Consider the following 10,511-nt stretch of genomic DNA (forward strand, 5'->3'; position numbering starts at 1 on the left):
TTCAAGGATTGTGATACCTGTAATCTCAGAGTAATGTGTTTATGCACAGTCTCTCTCCACAGCCCTCTGCTTTTTCCCCCAAATTTTATCACTTCAACTGAGTGAGAGTGTAAATGAATGGCAGGCCAGGGCTGTTTCTAATTACAATTCTTGGGGAAAACAGTTGACCATTTAAGACACTAGACTCTCATATTTGTATCTCCTACAAAGCCATTTCATTTCTTCAAATTATGTGGTGGTGGTAGTAGTAGTATATAAAAAGCCCCACCAAAAATATTGCATAACCCTGAAGTTTGGCTTGGAAAGGTCATTTGAATAAAAAGCCAAAGGCCTGGCCCATTGAGCTACTGTCCACAACAGCTGGAATGCTTTCTCTTCCAAGTCTCAGCTGGGAGGGAACAGTTGGTCTGTTTGGATGGCTTTGGTGAAAGCTAACAAACGGGAGTAAAATCGAATGCATACTTGTATGAATTCTTAAAAGAAAAGAATCCCAAGGAACTCATCGGGGTCAACCAACTCCCTCATCGGCTGTGGTGAGACCAATAGTTACCTGGCAGGGAAAAGGTGCATTGCAGACAGTAGGTGGGTATTGTGGCCAGAGATAGAAATAAAGGCGAACCACAGCCCACTGAGACAGGTTTAGAGGGATCTAAAGAAGCTCGGTGTGGGGTAGAGATCAGAAATGGCAGCAGATTCAGTGCAGGAGGAAGGGTTGAGCCTTGTGCCCAGACAGAGGGAGGACCATTGGGAAGAAGTTAGGGTATGGGGGAGATCCCTCCAAAGACCAAAGAGCCAGCTCATCAGGCAGACTGAGTATACCACAGTGGAGCTCTATGCATGATATGGCCATCCGATGGCTTGAGACTGTTATGCAATGGTTTCCTCTGAGATAGAAACATCCCATCCTGCAGGACACTCCTTAACAGGAAGGTAAACAACTTAAGACAGCTTCAGGAAGTCCCTGAAACCGACTAGATTCACTAGACCCCCACCCCTCCTTGTGTGAGTAAGTAATAAAAGCTGAGAGTCCCTCTTAGATACAACGAAGCTGGACGCTCAGATCAGACCGACTGCCCAGAAGAAGCAGAAACCAGCCAAGAAGTCTGGAGGAGGTTTAGACCAACCGAAGAAGACGCAGACAAGCTGAGTTGCCAAAACAGAAATGAAGCCGAGTTTCGAGGGTGACTCTCAGTGGAGAAGAGCTACAAAGAAGACTCAGACCAGAAAAGCTGCCTAGAAGCAGAAACCAGACTAGCTGTCTGGAAATGTTTCGGCCAACTGAGTTACCCAGAAAGGGACACTCTCTATCTAACCCATTGAGCTGCCGACAGGTTGTGTATCATGCCCTAGGGTCCTGGGTTTGTGAGCTGTCACCCATGCTGGGGGGGTGGGCTTCTCAGTGATGTTACCACCTTTAAGTCCCACACGTCTCTGTAAGGAGTCCCAATAAAGTCCACGCTTTGCCAAGCTGGACTTGAGCAGAATTGTTCCTTTGGTCTGTCGTTGCTCTCTCTATCTGGAGTGAGCAGAGGCAGCCTCATCAGGAAAGGTGATATAGCACATGGTAACAGGGAGCCTCACAGACATGGAATTTCTCTAGCGTAGGAGGGTGGCGAGGGAGAGCGAGGTTGCCAAGAGAAGTGCCATGCCATGCTCCTTCCTGTGAAGCAGCAGACATCTAGAGGTGGCCATATGCAAAGGAAGGGAACATGAGGCAGATACGGAGGCGCTGAGCAGATGAAGGGCTTAAGTTCTCCAGACACGTATCAGACACGGAATAGCTGGGAAGAATCTAGCTTGTGGAGAATTGTAGTCGATGAATTTACCAAATCATGATTGTGGTAAACAGGGTTTGTGTCGTATTCTCCACACACTGTGCACCTTGGTGAGTATACCACACTCTTGTATTATCATTAAATGGGAGGAAACTGAGGCAGGAAGAGGCACTTGAGTAAGCCATGGTGGTGCTGAGTTTAAAATCTAAGTCTCTGACTATAATCTGTAGACTTAACGACATCATTTTTCTAACACCCACAGCGCTACAGATTTGGAGATAAGTTGAGGTTTGATCTCGAGGGAAAAGCATTCTCATTTTAGATCTGCAAATGCCCCCCCCCCATCAGATCTCCTGGTGCTGCCCATCAAACATTAGTGCTTATCACCCACAAGGCATGGTGCTAAGTGTTAGGCCACAGGGATTAAGTAGACATAGGCGCATAAGGAGGACTGTGGTAGATGATGGCACAAATCATGACATACTCAGAGTCAGTGGAGTATGAAGTGTAGGTGGGGATGAAGAAAATCAGAGAAAGTTTAAGTGATGGTATCTGAGGAAGCTTGGAGGAACAGTTACTTCCTGGTAGACAAGAAAATGAAGGCAATTCCAGGTGAAATTAGGCAATTTCTTTGGAAACATGAATCATCGGAAATTCTACAAATGGCATTTTTCTACAAACTCAGAAACTAGAGTGTTAAGAAATGAGCCTGGGAAAATATATTGACACTTGGTCATACAAGGCCTTGTATGTGCTTGTGTGACGGGGTTAGAATCCATTGAATTCTCACCTAGAGCTCCTAAAATGTCCTTGTCAGAGCCAGCAGGGATGACTCTGTGGTCTGTCCCACAACCTGACCAATTATGACGCTGGGAGAGCTCCCCAAATAGCAGTGAGTAGATCTCGATAACATCTAGATGAATAGGGAAGGTCAAAGGATTGTCCTGCAAGGTCGCTCCTGACCTTCAGGATGGATAGAGAGAGCTGCCCTCTGCTCTGTGACACCTACGATGACGACTTGTCTCTGCACTCACTCGGATTTCCAATTTCCTTCTTAACCTAGGAGAAGCTGATTAAATTAAACACTGTTGACACCCAGGCTCTTAAAATAGAAACTCACTTAAAGGATCAGCAGCCGGAATAATGCAGTGTCCGGTGTCACCGATGGCTTCTCTTTTGTGCCAGTTTTTGTAGTTGTAAAGATCAGATGTTTTTATGGATGGAGCCAGTTTGGTGGTATGTCTTCTCATATTTGGCTGGCCGAAGACGGTCACAGAGCCAGGTGGACTAATTGTAAGTTGATGACTTTAAACTCCCCAGGGAAACCCCAAATGACAGTGATGGCCAGGGAGTGGGCTCTGCTCCCATGGTTGAATATTTGCTTCATCTATGATATTGGGTTGTTTTCATTCAGTCTCTTCTGTGTTCCAAATTAACCTAACCTCCTTTCTCCCTTAGGAATAATCACATCTTATTATTTATTTTAAAAAAATAGAGGGCTGGAGAGAGTGGTTAAGAGCACTTGACTGATCTTCCAAAGGTCCTGAGTTCAATTCCTAGCAACCACATGGTGGCTCACAACCATCTGTAATGGGATCAGATTCCTTCTTCTCATATACACATAAAAATACATGAATAAATAAATCTTAAAAAAAAAGAAAATAGAATCCAGTCAAACTGGTACTGGGTACACTCCCTAAGGAAATAAAATTGGTAGATCAACAAGATATACTTCTGTCTCATGAGAGTATTATTCAAAATAGCCAAGATGTAAAATCAAAGTATTCAACACTGGATGGATGGATAATAGGTGTTATATACACACCATGGAATTTTGTGCAACCTTAAAAAATATGGAAATCATGTGCTTTGGGACACGTGGATGAATCTGAAGATCATGAAGTTAAGTGAAATAAGCCGGGTGCAGAATGCCATTCGGTCTCACTTGTAAAGGTATAAACAGTTGGATTCATAAAAACCGAGAGTGGATGGTGGTTATCAGGGGCTGGACATTGGTGAGCGGGACAGAGGACAAAGAGAGTTCAGTTAAGCAGAAGGAATGGATGGAGGGGATTGGTTGTATGTCACAGTGACTGTGGTTAGCCACCACACACTGTACTCTCAACAATGACTGGGAAATAGGTTTTAAGTTTTCTCACCACAAAATAAGTATTTGAGACAAATACCTTAAAATCGCTTGATTTGCTCATTTTGCATTGTATGTTAGTTTCAGAAAGATACTTTCTATAGACATGCACACATATCATTTTGTCAATTTCAGAAAATGTGGAGGCTGAAGAGAGGGATCTGTGGTTAAAGGTGCTTCCTGTTTTTCCAGAGGACCTGAGTGCAATTCCCAGAACTCAAGTAGGGCATCTCATGCCAACTCAAGGGATCCAATTTCCTCTTCTGGCCTGTGTGGGTACCTGCACCCATGTGGTGCCTGCACGCATGCACACAGACACACACACACAGACACACACACACATACACACACACACACACACACACACACACACACACACACACACTCACACACCCCACATATATAAGTATATATTTTTGAACAATTTAAAAATACAGAAAATAGAAACTCTTAGAGTCAAACACCTGGCCTTCCTGTGGTCTTCCCTAGAGGTGACTCTCATCTGTACCTCTCAGGGGTTGGTATCTACACTTGTATCCCCTGCCCCCTGTGTTTCAGAGGCCAGATCCCTCTCTCCACTTCCTCTGGTGCTTGGCCCCTTCCTTCTTTCCTTCCTACTGAATAGGTCTGAGTTCCCGCCTCTCACCTTTGAGGGGGTACTGTTTCCCCCATACATTTGACTTCTGCCATGGCTTCATGTTGACATTGGAACCAGTGGTCTCAGGATAGACTCTCTGATCCTCATTTCCTGTTTCTCTTCAACTCATTCCTGTTTGACTTCTTTCTCTGTGCTCCACTGGAAGCTTTTTTTGTTTTTATTTTTCTTTTGTTTTTGTTTTTTTTTTTTTCAATACAGGGTTTCACTCTGTAGCCCTGGCTGTCCAGGAACTCACTCTGTAGACCACCAGGCTGGCCTCAGACTCACAGAGATCTGCCTGCCCCTGCCTCCTGAGTGCTGGGATTGAGGGTATATGCCACTACCGCCCAGCCACTGGGAACTTCCTGTAGTCTGTCTCCACATCTGTATGCAGAAAACACACAACTGTAGGACTGACCTAAAATCTGTGATTTCTAATTTCTAAGCAGGTTTTAATACACCCCAGAAGCTATACATCACTTCTGTAGCTCATCTATCCCTCAGCCCCCCAGCTTCCCAGTATCCCATGCTTTCTCTTCCTTTCTTGGACCTACATCAGCTTCTGGTCTTAATCTTATGGGTGACCTCATGTCCTACTTTCAAGTACAGAAGACTGATTTAGAGGGACATCTGCCGGAACACCTGGATGAATGGACTCATTACCAAAATCTAAGTAGAGTGTTCTGTCCTGTCCTCTCATGTGTCTACAGTCCTGAGTGGGTCAACCTTTTTAGTGTTCACTAGCTCCCAAATCCCTCTGGATCCTCGTGGACATTGGCCGGCAGTTCAGTTCATTCACCCCTCACCCCCTACACTTCCCTCTCTACTAGATGACTTCCAGCAGTCTGCAAATGTGCATGACGTCTGTTAAAAATGACAAAAGCATGGTGCACACCTGTAATTTCAGGGAGGTGGGGGGTGAGAAGGGACAGGAGCCAATGCTGTCATCAGCTACTCAGAGTGTTGGAGGCCAGCCTGGGCTACAGAAGATCCTGTCTCAAAAAAAAAAAAATTAACACAGCAACAGCAAACACAAACCTTGACTTCTCTTTCCCTGACTATCCCCATTGCTCCCCTCCTTTCTATGCTAAGCTTCACGGAAGCCATACCTATTCTTGATGTCTCTAATCATATTCTTCATTCTCTCTTGAATCCCTTCCGGTCAGGCCTGTCTATCACCAAGCCAAGAAAACATTCTCATCAAGGTCTGTGAACGGCCCCTAAGGAGTTCAATTGGAGTGAACAGTTCAGTTCCCTTCAGCATTTGGTCACACTCTCCTTGAAGTCTCTGCTTCACCGGGCATCAGAGACCTCACCCTTTGTCTGCTTTCCCACATGTCCCCCTGGTAGCCTCTTGTCAGATCCTCTTTCTTATTCTTTCTTGTCACCCCGGGCCTTAAATACTGGGGAACAGGCTGAGCCAAGCACAGTAACCTGAGCTGTTTGGTTTTTCACGCTCACTGTGTTGAGGGACTCATCTGGTCTCAAGACTGTAAGTTTTGTGTCATGTGCTCTGATCATTCCCAGAGTCCAAAACCCTTGGTCAAGCTTGACTTCCTTTTAGCTCACAGAGCCTGCATCCAATGCACCAGCACATTCCATTGGCTTGAACTTCAGAATACTTCCAGTGTCTCTTGTCAACTGACTGTGAGCATCATGCCAAGTCACTGACAACTACTGCCTAGATTAGTGTAGTAGCTTCCTAGATGGTCCAGCTACTGTTCTGGCCTCTCTCTAGTCTGCAGTTATGACAACAGACAAATGAGCAACTCAGCACCTAAGTCAGAACATGTGCTTTCCCAGATCAAAAACGTCCTGACGTTTCTCCGTCTGACTTGGGATAAAAGTCAAGGTTTGCCTTCTGCTTGCCAAATAGACCCCATCTGTTCTGCCCTGACTCTCTCTATCCTCTCTAGACACTCTTCTCTGGCCTCTCTCTGACCACTTTCTGGCCTTTTTCGTTATTCTTTCCAAAATGCACATTCCTGTCCAGAGTCTTTTAAATGAGGTTTGTCTCTGCCTGGAAAGCCCTGTCTCTACCCTGGGTATCTCTATGGTTCCAGTGGGTTATCCTGCACTTGGAAGTTTTTACAGAGTGTACCTCTCTCTGTTTTCTCTCAGTGGCTTCCCTAAAATTACCCCCAGACCAGTCCGCACACACTTCCTTCCCGATCTCTCTGCTTTATCATTTTACCAATTTACCACTCTTTCCCACTGATTATACTTTATATATTCATCTTATAATTGTCTCTCTCGTTGGAAGGTATACTCCACAGGGCAGGGATCTGATTTTGCATTCTTTCAGTCACCACAATTGTACCTGGAATTGTATCTGCTATCCGGTTGGCATTTGCTGGAAGAAAGGGTTCTAGACTCCTTAGCTGCATATGTAGCCCAGTCTGAGGGTAGGATTACAGGGGGCTTAGGTTAGTCAGTAGCTCCCCTACTCCTCTGGTTCCTGGTGATTTTCTCTATGACTTTCCCTGAATTTCTCCAACTATATCTAGGGAACTAAATTCTTGACTTTCATTTATCAGGACAAAAGGCTAACATGTGCAAAACACTTAGACCAATGCCTTGGGCAATAGTAAATGCTCAGCAAATGCTATTTATCAAATTGCTTTTAGCATATTAATCATTACCATCAAAGAGCTTGTTTCTCTGTTTCAGTGATGCCCTTTTTTTTTTTTCTGGTTTCTTCGATGTCGATGGCTATGGCTCCTGTCTTAGTTAGAGTTTTTATTGCTGTGAAGAGACACCATGGCCACAGAAACTCTTACAAAGAAAATCATTTTACTGTGGCTGGCTTACAGTGTCAGAGGCTTAGTCCATTATCACCATGGCAGGCGGCATACATGCTGACTTGGTGCTGGAGAGGTAACTAAGAGTCCTACATCTTGATCTAAAGGCAACAGGAAGTGAACTGTGTCACTGGGTGTAGCTTGAGCATACATGACCTTGAAGCCTGCCCCCACAGTGGCACACTTCCTTCAATAAGGCCACACCTACTCCAGTCAGGCCACACCTACTCCAACAAGGCCACACTTCCAAATAGTGCCACTCCCTCTGGGTTTATGGGGGCCAATCACATTCAAACTATGACAATTGCCTTCTCCTCTTTGCAAGCTTGTTCTCCTTCACTAGACTCTTGCTAGCTAATGGGCACCTTAGAGCACAGGGCTGGACCTTCTACTTTAAAAAAATGTAATGGTTTCATCCAGTGTCCTTACAATACCATGTATGTTGGTCACTTGAAATTTGTGTCTGCAGCCCAGACCTCATGCCCTTCATTGGAAGCTAGTCCTTCTTACTGAAGTCTTGGGATCATGGCTTGGCTCTAGAGACTTGGTGGCTGTGATGATGTTAAGTCATGGTTCTTTACTACATTTCCCCCTCCCTTTGAGTGTGAACTGGACTTAGTGACTTGCTCTTAATGGAAGAATCTGTTACTTGTAACAATGCATTGTTTCCAAGACTGGATGAAGACTCATTTTGGCTTCTCTCTTCTAGATCTGTCAGTCTGGGGGACCAGTGATCATAGTCTACAGATACTCAAGCAACCCTCTGATGAGAATGTGGGTGAGTTCTTGCTCACAGCCGGTGAGGAACTGAGGGTGCAAGAGTGTGGACCCTCACATCCTGAGGTACAGCTCTGTTGGCAATGGCAACAGTCCCCCTTGGTGTGTGGAAGGCAGTCTACTGAGGGCCCCTGTGCTAGAATACACCTTCCCTCGGTGATAGAACAAGTCCCAGGTGGACCATAGGCCTAACTATGCCCAACTTGGAGAACAGATTGAAGAATGAATCCATGGCCGGAGAAAAACTCACTTGTTGTGCATAGCCAGGTCTTGTTGAACACCTGAACTCTTCGGAAACCAACTTCTAAATACTTGATCTTGTTTCCTTCAGGTACTGAATCCAGAGACAAAGGAAGAAGTCAAGAATCTAGACATTCTAAAGATTGTCAAAATGTCCCGACTCTCCACGGGCATCAGTGTGGTAGCTTTGTCCAGGATCTAACTCATTAGGATATCCAGAGCCTGGCATTTGGCTTGGCACTTGCTCAGCTCTGGACCAGGGATGCCTACAGAAACCACCTTGTTGTTTTTCTAAAACATCCATCAATGTGCTTCCCTAAAATATAGTGGATCTAGTGAAAAAGAAACAAAAATTGTTCCTGAATCTAATTTTGCTCTACATGAAATTTTTTGATGACCACGAGAAATAAAATCAATTTACATATAATTAAAAAGAATACTCAAAAATTAACATGAATGAAAATGGATCTACAGGATCCTACCAGCAACATTGTTAACTCTTCTGAGTGTAGAGGTCAGAGAAGAGGTTTCTGCTTCCTGTCTATACTGTCGGAAATCCGTCTCAGACTTTGCATTCTCCCCTAGGACCTAAGCCCAACCAAATCTCCAGGGAAGGGCCATTGTCGCGAGATTACAGCCTGCCTTTCTGTAGTTTTCCTCTGACCCCACCTTGAGACAGCTCCTTCCTCTCCCCAGGACTTTCTGCACACTTTGCTTCCTCTCTCTTATTCCCTAGGCCTCTGGTCCAGGGCAGCCTTCCCTCACATAAACACATCCTGAAATAGTTAGGGTTACTATTGCGGTGACAAAACATCACAACCAAAATCAAGCTGGGGAGGAAAGGGTTTACTTGGCTTATACGCCAGCGCTGTTCATCACCGAAGGAAGTCAGAACAGGAACTCCAACAGGGCAGGAACCTGGAGGCAGGAGCCGATGCAGAGGCCATGGAGGGGTGCTGCTTACTGGCTTGCTCCACATGGCTTGCTCTGCCTGCTTTCTTATAGAACCCAAAACAATCAACCCAGGGGTGGCCCCACTCACAATGGGCTGGGCCCTCCCCATCAATCACTAATTAAGAAAATGCCCGACAGGCTTGCCTACAGCCAGATTTTGTGGAGGCATCTTCTCAGTCAAGGTTCTCTCCCCTCAGATGACAATACTTGTGTCAAGTTGACATAAAACTCTATAGCACATATTGTTTAAGTATATTACCATGTCATCTTCAAGTATTCCGCATATCATCAAAGGGTAAAGTCCCATCATGCTTAAAGTCATTGGAGTCTAATTTGACTTAGGAAATTTTATCCATCAGACTTTTTGTGTATTAATGCACCTGGCAACTGAAGGGGGCATTTCCTGATAGTGTGTGTGATATGGTATGGTGGAAGTGTATTCCCCTTGGGGCAAGAAGACTTGGGTTGCATTTTTAATTTTGCCAATTACCAGCAAAAATCACCTTATGTGAATTATTGAAATGTGTTGGCCCTCAGCTAAACTGAAGATCACAATGGCTGCTTCACTGGGTTTCTGAGAAATTTAGGGCAGATAGTCTGTAAAGACCTTTGAGCACAGTTCCCGATACACAGTAGGAGTTCAAATGGACACCTCTTTCTCTACCGTTGAACCCCTGACAAGCCTGCTGCTGCTCCTTAGAGTTTAGGAAGGAGCTGTTTGACACTGAATGACTTCCGCAGTGGACAAGGGGTGGCTCACACCCGTTGTGCTGGCTAGTCTTAGGTCCACTTAACGCAAGCTAGAGTTCTCTGAACGGAGAGAACCTCAATTGAGAAAAATGTCCCTGTAAGATCCAGCTATAAGGCATTTTCTTAATTAGTGATTGATAGGGGAAGGCCAAACCCACTGTGGGTGGTGCTGATGCTGGGTTGGTGGTCCTGGGTTCTATAAGAAGGCAGGCTAAACCAAGTGTGGTTACCCAAGCCAGTAAGCAGCTCCCCTCCATGGCCTCTGCATCAGCTCCTGCCGCCAGGATCCTGCCCTGACTTCCTTCAATGATGAACAGTGTTGGAAGTGTAAACGCCAAATAAACCCTTTCCTCTCCAACTTGCTTTTTGGTCATGGTGTTTCATCACAGCAGTAGAAACCCTAAGACACCAATCAGCCCATCACTGAGTGA

Source organism: Peromyscus maniculatus, chromosome 18 (assembly GCF_049852395.1).
Source record: "Peromyscus maniculatus bairdii isolate BWxNUB_F1_BW_parent chromosome 18, HU_Pman_BW_mat_3.1, whole genome shotgun sequence".
Taxonomy (NCBI): domain Eukaryota; kingdom Metazoa; phylum Chordata; class Mammalia; order Rodentia; family Cricetidae; genus Peromyscus; species Peromyscus maniculatus.